Below are 15,319 nucleotides of genomic sequence, written 5' to 3' on the forward strand. Positions count from 1 at the left end.
AGAAATATGAACCATTGGGGTGCCTGCGTGGCTCAGTCGGTTGGGCGGCCGACTTCGGCTCAGGTCATGATCTCGCGGTCCGTGAGTTTGAGCCCTGCGTCGGGCTCTGTGCTGACAGCTCAGAGCCTGGAGCCTGTTTCAGATTCTGTGTCTCCTTCTCTCTGACCCTCCCCTGTTCATGCTCCTCTGTCTCTCTCTGTCTCAAAAAAATAAATAAACGTTAAAAAAATTAAAAAAAAAAATATGAACCATAGACATGGGTTGTCCAAAGCTGCCAGGATCCTGGGGTGCTTGTTACTCAGCACTTTTGTGGGCTTGCTGACAGGTGCAGGTGGGGGTGAGGCATGGAGGGGCCAGGCAGCCATGTGGGGAAAGACCTTGCGTAGCTCCTCCAAGGTGGCCGGGTGCCTTTGGGCATAGACTGCTGAGCCCACCTCTCGGGGACTGAAACGTTTCTGTTCTGCCAGCCTAGGCCATAGGGACAAGCAAGCCATGGGTGACTTTCAGAACATCTATGTTGTGCCGGGGAGGGAGTGGCGATCTCAAGAGAGGCAGACCTGGCCCCCCAGGGCCCGCGATTGGCCGAGGCAAATACTTAGCAGATCATTGCACTCCAAGTTACCGATTCCTTTCATCTTTCAGTTTCCGCAGGGCAGAGGTGACAAAGCCACCTTTGACTTTGTGGAAGTGAGCGAGGAAGCACAAACCCCTCTTCCAGGGAGTGTGACCGTGAGGGAGAACATGACCTGGACGGTAGCTGGGCAGGACTGTGGGGCCGTGTGGCCGTGTGACATAATGACGCTGATGATACTGACGGCTATCAGTTGCTGGGAACTTATTATTACCAGATATGATTCCAAACACTTCCTTATGTTAACTCTTTCAACCTTTATGAGACTTTTAGTTGGTAGGTCGTGGTGTTAACTGATTCTTAATAGCAATTCTTCATAGTCTCCTACCAGAAAAGTGTCGCATGTTACCCATGCAACAAGCAAGAAACAGAACATTGCTCCCGGCACTGGCTTTGCTTTTCTTACTTGCTGCTTTACGGATACAGCATGGCTGCTGCAGCACCAGTCATCATGTCCGTACTCCAAAGGCCTACGCAGAGAGGAAAGCAAACTGGGTGTCAGTCCCAGGAGTTCTCATGGATCAGACGAGATCGGGCGCGTTCAGGGTGGTATGGCCGTAGACTCATGGATCAGAACGTAGTCTCGTGGACATTAATTGTTGTAAAGGGGGCTGGGAAAATGAAAATCCGGCAAGGGGCGGGGTGGGGGAGGACTTTACTATGTCTGCCTTAAACCAAGTGTGATTCGTCATAAGGCCGAAGGAAGACGGCCATCTTTCCTGTGGTCAAGGGGTTTCTGCCTCTTAGGGAACACATGGGGCTATGTGAGCAGGGGAGCAGGGTGTGTATGGCTGTTTGGGGACAGGGCGCACTGCCCCATCATGCTGATTTGGTAACAGCACCCTCATTTTCCTCTGGCGTCACTCTCTCCTATACCCATTTGGTGAAATTAGGGGGGTGTTAATTCCATCTCTGGCTCCAGGTGTAAGCTCATCACTCAGTTTTGCCAATGGAAAAATCCCATTTCCTTGTCCCCAGCGATGGGTCCAGGCACGGGTGGCCATCCTCGGAAGGGACGATCACTCTTTCCGTCAGGGTTTGGAGGCAGGTGGGTGTCAGCTGGGGCTTCTGGCTGCCACGTGGCCATCACAAGGGGAGGAGTGCCTACTCCGGAATGGATCCCACACGGAGCACAGCTGAGCGAGGAGACGGAGGGAACTACGTCCTGAAGACGCTTTTAACTTCTGGATCCCGCTGTGCCTGAGGCCAGAACTTCCCATGGACTTTACAGACACACGATTCAATACGTTCCCTTTTTGTTCAGGCCAGTTTAGGTTGAGTTTTCAGCCACAAGCACAGCAGAGTGCTGTCTGAGATGACCCTGTTACCCGTCAGAAGCCCCTGCAAGCCACAGGGCCCGGTGGGGGGTGGAGCCCGGGTTTTCTAGTTCCTGTGCCTTGAGGCGTGATGCTCCTCCCCAGGCCCCTGACTGCCCTCAGGCAGGGCTGCTGCTCTGGCGGGCAGTGGCCCCAGGGAGTGGGCACCTGCAGCTGTCAGGCACCAGGCTGGCTTTTGTTTCTTTGTTTATCCGGCAAATGCTTCCTGAGCTCTGTGGGGCTTCTGAGGTCCGGCAGGACAGCATTTGTATCTGCCAGCTCTTTTTTTCCCAGACGCCCAGCCTCGGCGTGGGTGAGGGACGTGGGTGTGAGGGCACCTCGGGCCGCCGGGCGTCAGTGCTCCTTGCTAGCTGTTTCCTGCTTCGCGGCTCACCTAATGCAGCTGCGAGGGGCCGGGCTGCGCCGTGGCCACCTGCTCTGGTTGCCTGGGTAACAGTGTACCCCTCGCCTGGCGGGGGCGGGGGGGGTGGGGAGGCGATGGGGCTCTGCTCCACGCGGTGATTCAGGGGTCCGGGCACGTGGAGCGTCTGCCACGGCCCCGGCTGTGAAAGGGAGCCCAGAGGGAGCCCCCCGATGTGCGATGCCTGGTCCCCGAGGTGACACGTGACAGAGCAGCCACCGGAGCCCCCCAGATACAAGAGGAAGCCGGGCACTGGGGGGCCAGCGGCTACCTCTGCAGCAGCGGGTAACGGTGCTGGTGTGTGGACGGCCCCGATGCACACCGGCTGCTGCTCCTGTCTTTGTAAATTGCCAGACTCACACTCGGAGGCTGTTTTCTGGGCCCTCGGAGATCAGGCAAGGTCTGAGTTTCAGGGTGGTTCAGGTCAGCGTTCCCCCGGAGCACCCCCTCTGCGCTGGGCCCTCCGGGGGAGACACCAGACACCGTCCCTGCCTGCGACACGGAGTCTCCGTTTCAAAGCTTCCGAACCTGATCTCATTTCTGCTGCAGGCTCGCCTGTTTGGTAGGAGGGGGTCGCTCGCCAAGGTGCTTGAACACCCGCGGGCAGATGGGACCCTCCTCTGCCGCAGTCCCCACCCCTCCCTCTTCCCTTCCACCCGTGTGCCTGGCCTGCCTGTCTCCCGTCCGTCTGCACAGGCGTCTGTGGTGCTGGATCCCTTACCTGCCTGGTCAGTTTACTCTCCAGGCCTCGTTTCAGGTATTTCCAGAGAGTTCCCCAAACCACGACTTAGCCTGCTCCGAGACGACCTTTAGAGATTCAGGCTGAGGATCGTCACTCCGGATACAGGCTGGAGCCTGAGTGCTCGGCATGCCCGGAGCTGTGCAGAGCACCACCAGCGTGGGCGCAGTGCTGGCCCCGCTCAGGAGCCTGGCCACCGTGTGACCACCCGGTGCCAGCCCCCCCAGTTTACCTCACTCTTCAGACCTTGCCTGGCTCAGCTTTCCCAGTCTTACCTGCCCTCTGTAGGGGCTCGTGGCAATTGCATAGGGCCCTTCCTGTTGGGAAGGACATAAACCCAACTCAACCAGCTCAGGTAACAGGGAGAGACTTGATTCATGTGGCCGTAGAGCGTAAACCCAGCCTGACCCAGGGGTTCAAATGGTGCCAGCAGGACCCCGCCCGCCTCCATCCGTCCTACTGTCCTCCGTGTCGGCCCTGTTCTTAGCCAGGCTCACACCTGGGGTGGCAACACGGCCCTCACCCGAAGCTCCAGGATCACACTCTCTCAGGGTAGTGACTCCAGCAAGACAGTCCTGCTAAAATCCCAGGGTTCACTCTGATTGGACTCACTTGGGCTACGTGCCCATCCTTGATCAAACACTGATAGGGAGATGATGACGGTAACAGTGAGAGTTAGCAGTTTTTAGTGTTTATCAAGTGCAAAGGAACCATCTTTCTATCTAGACGTTTGTCACAACAGCCCAATTACATCAATTTTTTTAATCCTCGTTTTCTAAATGAAGAAACTGGAGCGAATGAGTTCGAATAACTTGATTCCTCCTGCACACGGGCCTCCAGCCCAGATGTCAGGTAAGAGTGCTGTACCGCCCGGGGAGACTCAGAGGAGCACGTTGGAAACAGGAAAGCTAGGACGAGCCCTTGCTGGGGGATCCGTATGTTGGCTGCAGGCTCACCTACTCTAGAGTATCACTTCTCTTGATGTCACGTGATGTGGAGACCGGGGGACTTGGCTCACATAAGGCAGTCGGGGGCGGTGGTAGAATTTTCCTCCAACAGGGCAAACTGGATACGGAGCAGCCCCTTCCCCGTCCCTTGAGCCCCCCCCCCCTCCGGATGCCCGCGCCAGAGGAGGAAGTGCTGAGGTGTGGGAGAGCCCCCAGCCAGGCTCCCAGACCGCCTCCCACCTGAGACTCCCACAGGCTGGGCCCAGGCAGAAGCCAGCCCGGGAAACTCCACGGCAGGGTCAGGACGAGGCGAGGACTGAATTCCGGGGCAGACAGCTGGGCCAGGATGGAGCGTGAGGGTGGTCACCACGAAGAACTTCCCGGCGGGTTACGTACGGAGACGGCGCCGTTCTCGCCCCGGCGGGGCCGGAGGCTCAGACTTCTGCTACACAGGTAGGTGTTCGGCCCTCCTTGGTCATCTGTGCGTCCTGACACTTTTCTAAGGCGGAGAGAGGCTGGCGTCACAAGGAAGGACTTTCGAGGTCCTGACAGCCCGGAAGTGGAGAACACTCAGAGTAGGGGCGTTGCGGCATCAGTCCCCACGGCAAAGGAGACCAAGGCCCCCGGGGGGGGACTTATTCAGAGTCTCACAGGGCGGGGGGGGGGGGGGGGGCGTGGATCCAGGATCCAGCTCACCTGCACGGATCTTTTTGGAGCCAAAGGGCATTCGTAAGGACTCAGTGAAAAACCCAAGCCCATCAGATGTGAGTGAAAACGGAACGATGTTAGTTAGCACAGGCAAATGGGAATGTCAGGGAGGCTGGCTTCAGGTATGGCTTAATCCAGAGGTCAGCCTGGGCCAACATGTCTGGATCTCCCTGGCTCTGTGCTCAGCTGTTCCTTCCTGATCATTTGCACCGACCCGGGGGCATTGCTGGCTTGACTAAGGTTACCTGCCCGTACCTGGGCCATCCAGGTCATGAATGGGGGAGACACAGGCCCCCACTGACTTACCAGACCTGGCTTTGGCCATGGTGAGGGTAGGGCCCCTGAGACTGTACTTACGGGGGGTGGGGGTGCTCCTCAAAGCAGGCTGAGGGGCCTTTAGCAAATGCGGGAGGGAGGCAGCAGGCAGAAAGAGCCCCTGTCCCCCACGAAGAGGCTACCGTGCCCCCAACAAACGCGGGAACGGAGCCCCGTCTGCCCCTCCCAGGGGAGGCTCCTGGCCGGAGCGGGTTCCCTGCTGCACGCACGTCCTGGGGGCTGGGCCAGCAGCCCGGCCCGGCCGCAGGGGGTCAGGCTGCCAGACAGCCCCCGCGCCCCGAGCTTTTCCACGGCAACGCCTGCACCAGCCGACCACCGGGTTCAGCAGTCACTTTATGAGCCTCTCGGAGGAGGCCACACCCCACGCCCCGGAGAGGACAGGGGCGCCAGGCCGGGGGCGCGTCCACGGTGACTCCACGGAGGGCCGGCAGGGCTGGGACAGGCTGAAGCTCGTTCCTCGCGGACACCTAGGTTCTCCCGGGCGGCCGAGCACGGCTGAGGTCAGGCCTGACGTTTTGCAGGTGGATGACCTCAAGCACTAGCGGTCTGGGTGTTGGGCTCCTCATCTGTAGAACACAAAGAATCACGCCCACGCCCGAGGGTGAGGGACACGGCCAGGTGTGGCGATGGAAACGTCGTCGGGCTCCTCCACTGGGCGCCTTGAGGACAGGCAGGAAGATGCGGGCGCCCAGAGATGACTGAAGTCAGGGACTCGGGTCTAAGAGAGGAGGCGTGTTGGGGAGAAGCAAACCAGAGTCCTCCCTTCTTCCTAATTGATCCAACAGATCTCGGTCTCCTCGGGACGGAGCCGGGAGCACCGACCCGGGTGAGTGCAGCCGTGGGTGCGTGAGCGACACCAGGTCACGGGCCGGGGGCAGGGAGGGACTCCTGACGGTTGTCGAAGGTGTGGCACTGCCGGTGGGACCCCTACAGGTTACCGGCAGTGGGCCCGGATTCGTTGTAAAGGCACGTGGCAAACTCTAGGCTGACCACCAAAAATGTTTTCCAAGGGATGTTGTTGATACGCTCGAAAGGGATACGGGTGTGTTTGGGGTGCCGGGGGCCCCAGGGTGGCGCCACCCTGGGGCCGGCACACGAGGGACAGGGCCGTGGACGCTGGAGCAGAGACACGGGAGCAGGGAGGGAAGGCCGGGGGGAGGGGGCTGCGGCCGGTCCAGGGAACAAGCACCTTCTGTCTCTGTCCTGCCAGCACTGCCACCAGGGCAGGGGCCCCCGACTCAGCTCGTCAGCTCTGGGGCCGAGCAGGACGGTGAGGCTGGAGGCTGGGGCGCCCAGACGGAAGTTCCAGGACAAGTACAGGCCAGTGGCCTGCGCCTGTCCTGAGCCCTCGGGGAGGCTGGACTCTGCAGCCTGTGGGCCTCAGGGAGGCTGGACCTGTCCTTGGAGGCTGTTCTCTGTGGGTCTGGGTCTAGCCCCTGGGGTGTTCAGTTACCGCCCTTGTAACCGCCTTGGACAGATTGTCTGCCCGCCCCCCCACCCCCAGCAGCGTTGTGCTCTGTCTCCCACCCCTACCCCCGGGGGGAACGATGGTGTGCTCCCCCCCCCCCCACCCCGACCCCGCCCTGGGAACAGTGGTGAGCAAACAGCCAGCCCCGAAAATTTAATAAAATTTACGAACCGATGTTACTCACCTGAAAACTCCAATCGCTCTCCATCCACGACGGCCTTGGGCCGACAGACGGCAGGCCCGCTGCCCTGGGCCCCTCCGGGGGCTGTGGGTGGTGCTGGGGCGACTCCTGGCACCAGTGGCTACGGCAGTCGGGCCCAAGGGCCTGCACCGATTCCCGGTCCCAGGTGCCCCTCGGAGGCTGTCAGAGGGTGAATCCAGGGAGCACCTGCCTGCTGCTCCAGCAAGAGCGGTTTTGGAATGGCCCTGGGGGCCCCGGGGGGTTGTGTACCCTCACAGTTTACATGGGTGGCCTGGGCTGCTTAAGGGCTCCACAGGCTGTGTCCTTCCAGGCGCTCTGGGGGGGGGGGGGGCGCTGTGGCCAGAGAGGGACATCGGTCGGCTCGCGGAGGGGCTTGCAGAGCAAGTGCCGTGCGGCTCCATGCAGGGTGGCCGCGGGGGGATGGGCGCATGGTGGGATCAGGCTGGACCGTAGGGGGCAGAGCTCTGAAGTGCAGGGCACGGTGTTGGGAGCTGAGGGAATGGACCGTGCGAGGTGAGGCGAGTAGAGAGCATGAGTGGATGGTATGTGGGGGGGAGGGTATGGCAGACGTGGAAGGTATGGGTGGACAGCCCAGCGCCCCGTGTGATCTGAGTCAAGGTCAGACCCACGTGTGATGGGGCCCTCAGCCCCTCAGAGGCCCCTTGCCACGTGCTCGGGATCCAGACGAAGCAGAAGCAGGGTGTCCCTGCGGCCTGGGGGGTACCCAATGTCTGCACAGACCTGAGGGAACGTGACATCTGGCTCACACCCGTGACAAAAGCTTTTCTGCAGGGGGGGAGGGGGTTGGGCACGGGCAGAGCGCGTTCAGCCCAGCTCCAGCCTTGCTCTCTGTTGCTGAGACCTGACGGCTTTCCTAGAATCTGGAAGGCCCCCCAAGTTTCTCTCCTACCCTCACATCCAACCAGGCCACTCACTGATCGCTCTGTGCTCCGGGCCAGGGTGGGGACCGGGGACTCACATGGCGAGCACACGGTGTGGGGCCTCCTGATGCCCCAGGGCTGTGCTGCATGCTCACTGGTTGCCCAGACGTGGCTGGAGCCCCTGCCGAAGGCCCGCGTTCTGGGCCCGGGACGCAGCTGCACCAGCTGGCCTGCTGGGTGCCATGTCAGGTGCCACGGAGAGAAATAAGGCGGGAGGGGTAGGGGGCGAGCGTGCAGGGAAGGGCCCGCTGGGAGGCACCTCGCCTGGAGAAGGTGAGGCCGTGAGCTGGGGCGCCTCGTGTCTGCTGCTCTGCGCCGGGACCGTGGTTACCCCGGCGGTCCTAGAACTCAGCCTGCACTGCGGCACAGACTTGCCCAGGCCTCCCACGCGCAGACGGCCGGCCGGCCGGGGGCTGCTGAGTCTCCAGCGTGGAGGGAACCAACTCCTATAAACAAGCAAAGGCAAGAGGCCCGGGGGGAAGCCGGTGCCCGGCCAGAGGAGAGGCGTGGTCGGAGACCCGTCCTTGACCTGCTGCGCGCATCGGCACCCCCCTCCAGGCGAGGCGCTGGCCTTTGCCGCCGAGCTGGCTGTGGACCAGAGGACAGACGCGCGGGAAGGCCTTAAGGGTTTCCCATTGGCCTAAGCCACCCGGAAGGACTGGCCAGTTCTCAAGCCGGGGCGCCGGGGGAGAGGCGGGTTTGGGGTGCTACGTTTGTGTCCTGGGGCCACAGTAACAAAGCGCCACCAGCCGCGTGGCTTCAAACAAGAGACATGTCGTGTCTCAGTTCTGGAGGCCAGACGTCCGAGATCAATGTGTCCTCAGGGCCGGGCTCCCTCCGGAGAGCCCCGGGGAGGGCCCTTCTTGTCCCGTCCAACTTCTGTCGTATCCCCGGGTCTCTGACCTGCGCCCAGCTCAGCTTCCTCTTCCATGCAGCCCTGTGGCCCCCCACCCCCACCTCCCGAGGGATCACAGGCTCTGGAGTGTGTCTGTGGTGTGGCCGTCCCCAGGTTTGAATAGGAGGGTGAAGGCCACCTCCGCCCCCACATGGACTTTGTTCAGGAGGAAATGTCTAACACCACGTGGTCACTGGAGTAACAATGACAGCCTCTGCGGCTCGTGCACTCTGGGCGCCTTATCCAGTTACCTCCCTGGGGCGCGAGACCACCGAGGAGGCGTCACCGTGCCGGGCTTCCCGTGAAAGCGGACGGTCGGAGCCCGGATCACTCAGCTGGAAGGCATGCTGCTGAGGTTCAGCGGCCCGTGCTCCCCCTTCCAGGCCATTCTGCACGAAGACAGAACAGCAGCCAGAGCGGCACTTGGCAGAGGCCGCGGGCTCTGAGGGCGGGGGCAGGAGGCCAGCCGCCCTGGGTCGCATCGACTGTGGCTTCCAGCCACACCAGCTGTGGCGTGAGGAGAGGGCAGCGGCACTTGCTCTGCCCGCGACGGGGCTTGTCTACACGGCCGTGAGGAGGCCTGGGCACCACAGCCGCCTGAGGCCAGGTCACCTGCTCATCCCTGCATCCGCTCATGAGCGAGGGTGACGGTGCGTGTGCTGTGGGTCAGGCCCCGTTCTGGGCGCTGGTAACCAGCAGAGGCCAAGACGTGAGGGGCCCTGCCCTGCGTGGGGCTTTCACAGGCGGCCTCTGGAGCGACCGTCTCCAAGAATGTCCAACCGGACACATCAGAGGGAGACACAGGGCCCCCTGCTGAGGGTTCGCAAGGCCAGGGACTCTGCAGCCTCTGTGGGAGACGCGATGGGGCCAGGCGGGGCTGGGGTGCGGGCCCCCAGGAGCTCCTTCACCTGGGCACCCGGGGGCTGGGAGCGAGAGAGGAAGGCGAGGCTGAGGGCAGACGGGAGGGGCTGGGGAGCACAGGCTGCAGGGGACAGTCCGGTGGCCTGAATTCTGCCCGCTGGTGGGGCCCCGGCCGGCCGGGCAAGAACTTAGCTGCCCTCACGCTGCAGACTTTCAACATCCGTTCCGGTTCCACTGAACGGCGGGGGGGGCGGGAGAGTTTTTTTTTTTCCCAACACTTCGTCATGAAAGCTTTCAAACACAGAAGCTGAAGGAACGTCCGGGGCAGATCGGCGTGCCCGCCACCCACCCCCCCCTCCCTCTGGGCAGCCGGGACAGGCGGCCCAGACAAGTGTCCACAGCCCCGGGGGCGAAGAGCCCAGGAGTTTCCCCTCCTTGTTCCGGGGCCGGAAGCTGAGATCCTGGTGTCACAGGCCGCTGCCCCCCCCCCCCCCCCCAGCCGCTGGCGTCCTTGTCCCATGGCTGTGGCCCACCTCTGCCTCGACGTCAGGTGCCCTCCGCCTCTGTGTCCCTGGATTTGGGGCCCACCCTAATCTGGGCTCATAACATAATTGCATCACAAAGACCCTTTTTCCAGATGAAGTCCATGCGCCCCACGGACACCTCTTTTGGGGCCACCAAACGGCCAGCAAGGGCTGGGCCCGGGGGGCGGGGCCCTTACCCACGAGTAATGACTCACTAAACACCGAGCCTGCCGGGGGGTGCTGGTGCATGCCGGGCTTTAGGTGCACGCTGGCCACCGCTGCAAATCAAGACGTGGGTCTTAGGAAGTGCGGGGGGTAGGCTGAGGGCTGCGGATGTCGGGGCGACCCGGTGCTCGCCTTGCTCCTCGGCACCGCTCATTTCCGAGCACACACATACGCGGACGATGAAGGTAATTAAACGAGATGAAAATTTAACTTAAAGCCTGACCTACAAACAAAAGAGGCCTGGTGTCCCCGAAAGTCAGTCCTGGGGGGCGGCTGGGGGCAGGTGCAGGAGGCGCTGAGGAGGCGGTTCCCTGTGGTAGGGCTCCCCGGGTTTGCCGTGTGGGGCGCTGGGCCCCAGAAGGGCCGGGATTGAGGGCTGGCTCTGCCTTTGCCTCCCCGATTCCTTCTCGTCCCAGCCGCTACCTCTGACCAGGAGGTGCCAGGCGGCTCCCCAGCTCTCTGAACAGACACGGCCTTGTATGTCCCCGAACGGTGAGGGCGAACCTTGGGCCCGGGCTGTCCACGTGCCCCCCACCCCCACCCCAGCAGAGCCAGCAGGGCTCTTGGCCGGGGAGACAAGGCTGGGGACACAGAGAAAACCAAGGGAGGTTCCCGTGTCCACGAGGGCACAGGGCACGGAGCCCACGGACCACTGGGACACGGGCCTCAGGCGACGTTCTCACCTGAAATGATGCTCCAGGGCACAGAGAGAGGGAGCAGTCACCGTCCCTGCTGCCTACCTAATCTGCACGGACTTGTGGCTCAGAGCGGCACGTCTGGGGTCAGACGTCCGAGGCCCACGCGTGGGCCGGGCTGGTCCCTCTGGAGGCTCTGGGGGGAGCGCACCCCCCGCCCCGTGTGCTTTCAGGATGCTGCCCTCATCCTCGGCTCTGCGTCACCCCAGCCTCTGCTGCGGCCTCGACCCCTTCCGGGCCTCACCCTCCCACCTCCGACGGTAAGGGCCCTTTGGGTGACTGGGCCCCTTCCCCGGTCATCCAGGACAATCTCCCACTGAGGAACCTTAGTTTAACAATCTCTTCAAAGGCCCTTTGCCTGACAATCTGACGCATTCACATTATAAGCACACAGAGCAGGACCTGGTGTCCCTGGGACTCTTCTGCCCACCACACCTGAGTGACACAGAGCCTCACTGGATATTGAAACACGTGCATTTTAGGGGCGCTTGGGTGGCTCAGTCGGTTGAGCGTCCGACTTCGGCTCAGGCCATGATCTCGCAGTCCGTGAGTTCGAGCCCCACGTCGGGCTCTGTGCTGACAGCTCAAGCCTGGAGACTGCTTCCGATTCTGTGTCTCCCTCTCTCTCTACCCCTCCCCTGCTCATGCTCTGTCTTTCTCTGTCTCAAAAGTAAATAAAGCCATTTTTTAAAAAAAGAAAAAAGACCACGTGCATTTTAGCAGTATGTTTGGCAGACTTTCGACGTGTTCTGGGGTGAGCTGCAGCCGCTGAGGCCGGCGGGAGGGAGGCGTGGCCCCGCCCTGTGCCAATCATGAAGGCGGTGGGGGGGGGGGGTCCCCCAGAGAGAGACCCAAGGGCCGTGCCAACAACGTCGTGTCCCACCTTGAGGACAGGTGGCGCCGTGCTGTGCGTGGCCTCGGATGAGTTACGGACCGCGCTGTGTCCCCGATTCCTCACCAGGAACAGTCTGCCTCGGAAGGGGAGCGAGGGCTGAGGCAGGGTGACACCGGCACGGCAGGTGCACCTCCAGACACGCCGACAGAGCTCCCCCACCCGTGTGCTCTCCTCCCGTCCGCGTGCAGTGGAACCTGGCGGGCTCGTGCCCCGGCCGGAGCAGCCCCGAGAGTCTCCTCTCCTAGGACATCCACGCTCAGGGCCAGCCACCCTGCTGAGAGGAAGCCCCGGCAGCCCACGTGGGGAGAGGCCACGGGGGTGGGGGAGGAACCAAGCCCTCGGCCCCCGGCCACTCACCGCGGACGTGCACCCTCAGCCTGGCCAAGCTCCTCTGGTGACCGAGTCCCGGGCAGAGACGTGCGGGTTCAGGAGCGAAAGAAATGAGTGTGGCGGACTGAGCCGCCGAGTTTCGGGGTGGCTGGTCTAGCGGCGGCAGAAAAGCGACGCACCACGACGCACCGAGCACGGTGTGAGCACGAGGTCAGTGCTCGCAAACGTTGGCCGCTCTGGTCGGGAGGCCCGGGGTCACTGCCGTCCCAGGGGTCCCGTGACACCACGCGACGCTTCCTGGAGGCGGGAGCAAGCGCCACCGGCCGCCAGCGTCCTGGGGGTCCTGGACTGGGCGAAGGCGTGCAGAGGCGCCTCCAACACGCGGAACCGGGGGGGTTCCAGGGACGTTGTCTTCCTGGCGCCTCGTGTCCGACTTCCTTGGGGCGCCGTGTCTCCCTTCTGCGACGGTCCACTCTCCCGGGCCCCCCGCCCCCCAGGGCCCTCGGATGGAGGGGAGAAGGGCTTCCTGTGGCCCCCGCCTCTGCAGCAGAGCCCCGCACGGCCCTGGGCCTGGGGACGGCGTGGACACCGGCCGGCACGTCAGATCGGTGCAGGGGTCTCTCCGGGGGTGACCGTGCCGCCAGGGACACTTTGGTTTTCACATCAGGCGTCTTTCTCCCCCTCTGGGCTCCTCTGCCTCCCCGAGAGGCCTCTCGCGAAGACAGTGGGCCCACCCGCTCATCCGGGATAATCCTATTTTAAGGTCAGCTGATTATCGGCTTTAATTCCATCTGCAGCCTTAATCCCCCTGCCGTGTAACCTAATATATTCATAAATTCTGGGATCAGTGTGGCAGCCAGGCCTCGGCTTAACTTGATCACGTCAGCAGAGACTTCTTCCAAATAAGGTTGCATTCAGGTGCTGGGGGTGAGGGCTTGGGCACATTGTTTTGGGGGCTGTCCGCCCCCCGACGAGAGCTTAGGTGAGCGTGTGACACGCCGTGAGCTCTGTGCGCTGGGTGGCGCGGCGGGGCACGCGCAGGGGCCTGGGGCCAGCCTCCTCACCCTCCGAGAGCCACCTCACCTGTCTCTGGTGTCTCTGCACGGACCTGGAAGGAAGCCTCCCAGAATGACAGCTGTAAGCCTGACCTGGCTGCCAGCTCACAGCCGTCGAGGGGCCCCTCCTGCCCCCGCCGTCTCTTGCTCTCCAGCCCGCTGACCCGATGGCTTCTGCGGCAGCCGCCTCTGGGCTCCCCAAGGACAGGAGGGTTGTTGAGGCCCCTGAGATCTGGGCCAGGAGCTCGTGTGGCATCCCTCCCCACGTCCTAACGGTCAAGGCCGGACACAAGGCGGGCCCTGATCTGGGCTGGGGCACGTGGACCCCAGCTGACGGGGAGACGGCAAAGTTGTACCGGGAGGGGCCTGAGCGCAGGGGACAGCGGGGCCTGGCGGGCCTCGCCTCGCCCCACACCCAGCAGGGCATGCGTGTGGGCCCTTGCTCTGAACTTCAGGAAGCTGTGCTCCTGGCTGACCTCATAGCCCACCCCGTCTGCTGGGTGTGCACCTGCACACGCGTGCTCACGCACTCACACACAGACCCAGGATTTTCCTTATAAAGCTGTAACCCTAAGACTTCAAATACCCATGTTTATTCCAAATACAGGGCTCTCCTGCCCAGGCCATCTGCCTGCATGCTGGTGTGATGCTCAGGGCAGCAAGTCTTCAGCAACCCTCCTGGTGCCCCCTTCATGCCTGGCCCCTGGCGATCCCTGGTCTCTGCATGGGACCCCTGGGCATCCCTGGTCTTCTCAGGGGGCCCCTGGACACCCCTCGTCTCTGCCGGGGCCCCTGGGCATCCCGGGTCTCTGCTGGGGGCCCCTGGACACCCCTCGTCTCTGCCGGGGGGCCCTGGGCATCCCGGGTCTCTGCCAGGGCGCCCTGGACACCTCTGGTCTCCGCCGGGGGCCCCTGGGTATCCCGGGTCTCTGCTGGGGGCCCCTGGACACCTCTGGTCTCCGCCGGGGGCCCCTGGGCATCCCGGGTCTCCGCCGGGGGCCCCTGGACACCCCTGGTCTCCGCCGGGGGCCCCTGGGCATCCCGGGTCTCCGCCGGGGGCCCCTGGGCACCCCTGGTCTCCGCCGGGGGCCCCTGGGCATCCCGGGTCTCCGCCGGGGGCCCCTGGGCATCCCGGGTCTCTGCTGGGGGCCCCTGGACACCTCTGGTCTCCGCCGGGGGCCCCTGGGCATCCCGGGTCTCCGCCGGGGGCCCCTGGACACCCCTGGTCTCCGCCGGGGGCCCCTGGGCACCCCTGGTCTCCGCCGGGGGCCCCTGGGCACCCCTGGTCTCCGCCGGGGACCCCTGGGCATCCCGGGTCTCTGCCGGGGCCCCTGGGCACCCCTGGTCTCTTCCCTGTGGCCTTGGAGCAGAGAGAAAGCAGGGCCCTACACCAGTCAGCAGCTCTCCTGTCTGAGCAGCCCCAGGCCCCTGGAGACCCCTGCCCCACCTGCTCCCCGAGGCAGCGCTGCCCAGACCCCTGTCTCCCACCACCGGCCTCTGCTGTCACGAAGGGGCCAGGGTCTCCGGCTTCCCCGGGGACCCTCCCGGGACGCTGGCCGCCCATCTGCAGCCAGCGCTCTCCTGGCCCCACGGACACCTGTATCTGCGGGGAGGAGCCCTGGGTAGCCTCAGCCCTCTCCCACTGTCTCTGTGAAGCTGGGCTTTCCAGACCTGCTTCCGCCTCGGGCTCCTCACCCCTGTCCCTCAGAGAAGGGCAAATGCCTTCAGGGGCAGGCAGGGGTGAGGAGGGGGCTCCCGGGCAGTGGGAAGGAAGCAGAGATCGGAGGTGGGTCGTGGGTCCCGTGCGGATCTGCGGGCCCGGCCAAGCGGGGGGGTCCAAGGAGCAGGCAGCTCTGGGGACCCCTTCACACCACACACCGTCTCCCAGAAGAAAAGCCGCAGTCCTCAGGAACGTCTCTGGAGGCCCGCCCCCGGGCCCCGGGCCCCCACGCTGTGGGCCGGACGCCTCCTTAACCCTTCCCACGCAGGCCAAGGATGGGGGCCCCTGACCACCGGGGCTGGGCGCCCGCTCGCCCTCACCGGGGCCGCTGCCGGCAGGCTGGGGGCAGGGCCAGGCCGGGTGGGGCGCCCCCCGCCTGGCCGTCCGGGGCCCGTGGCGAACCCGGGCCC

General features: G+C 63.7%; 1 long non-coding RNA gene across 1 annotated transcript; it reads left to right on the forward strand.

Annotated features, from left to right (window-relative positions):
- The first annotated feature begins 4,395 nt into the window (after positions 1 to 4,395).
- Positions 4,396 to 6,619, forward strand: LOC132665237 (uncharacterized). Its single transcript, XR_009604017.3, has 3 exons — positions 4,396 to 4,507; positions 5,884 to 5,924; positions 6,309 to 6,619. It is a non-coding gene; the product is annotated as an uncharacterized LOC132665237 (long non-coding RNA).
- Positions 6,620 to 15,319: the final 8,700 nt, after the last annotated feature.

This window comes from Panthera onca, chromosome D3, assembly GCF_046562875.1.
Source record: "Panthera onca isolate mPanOnc1 chromosome D3, mPanOnc1 haplotype 2, whole genome shotgun sequence".
In the NCBI taxonomy this organism is placed as follows: domain Eukaryota; kingdom Metazoa; phylum Chordata; class Mammalia; order Carnivora; family Felidae; genus Panthera; species Panthera onca.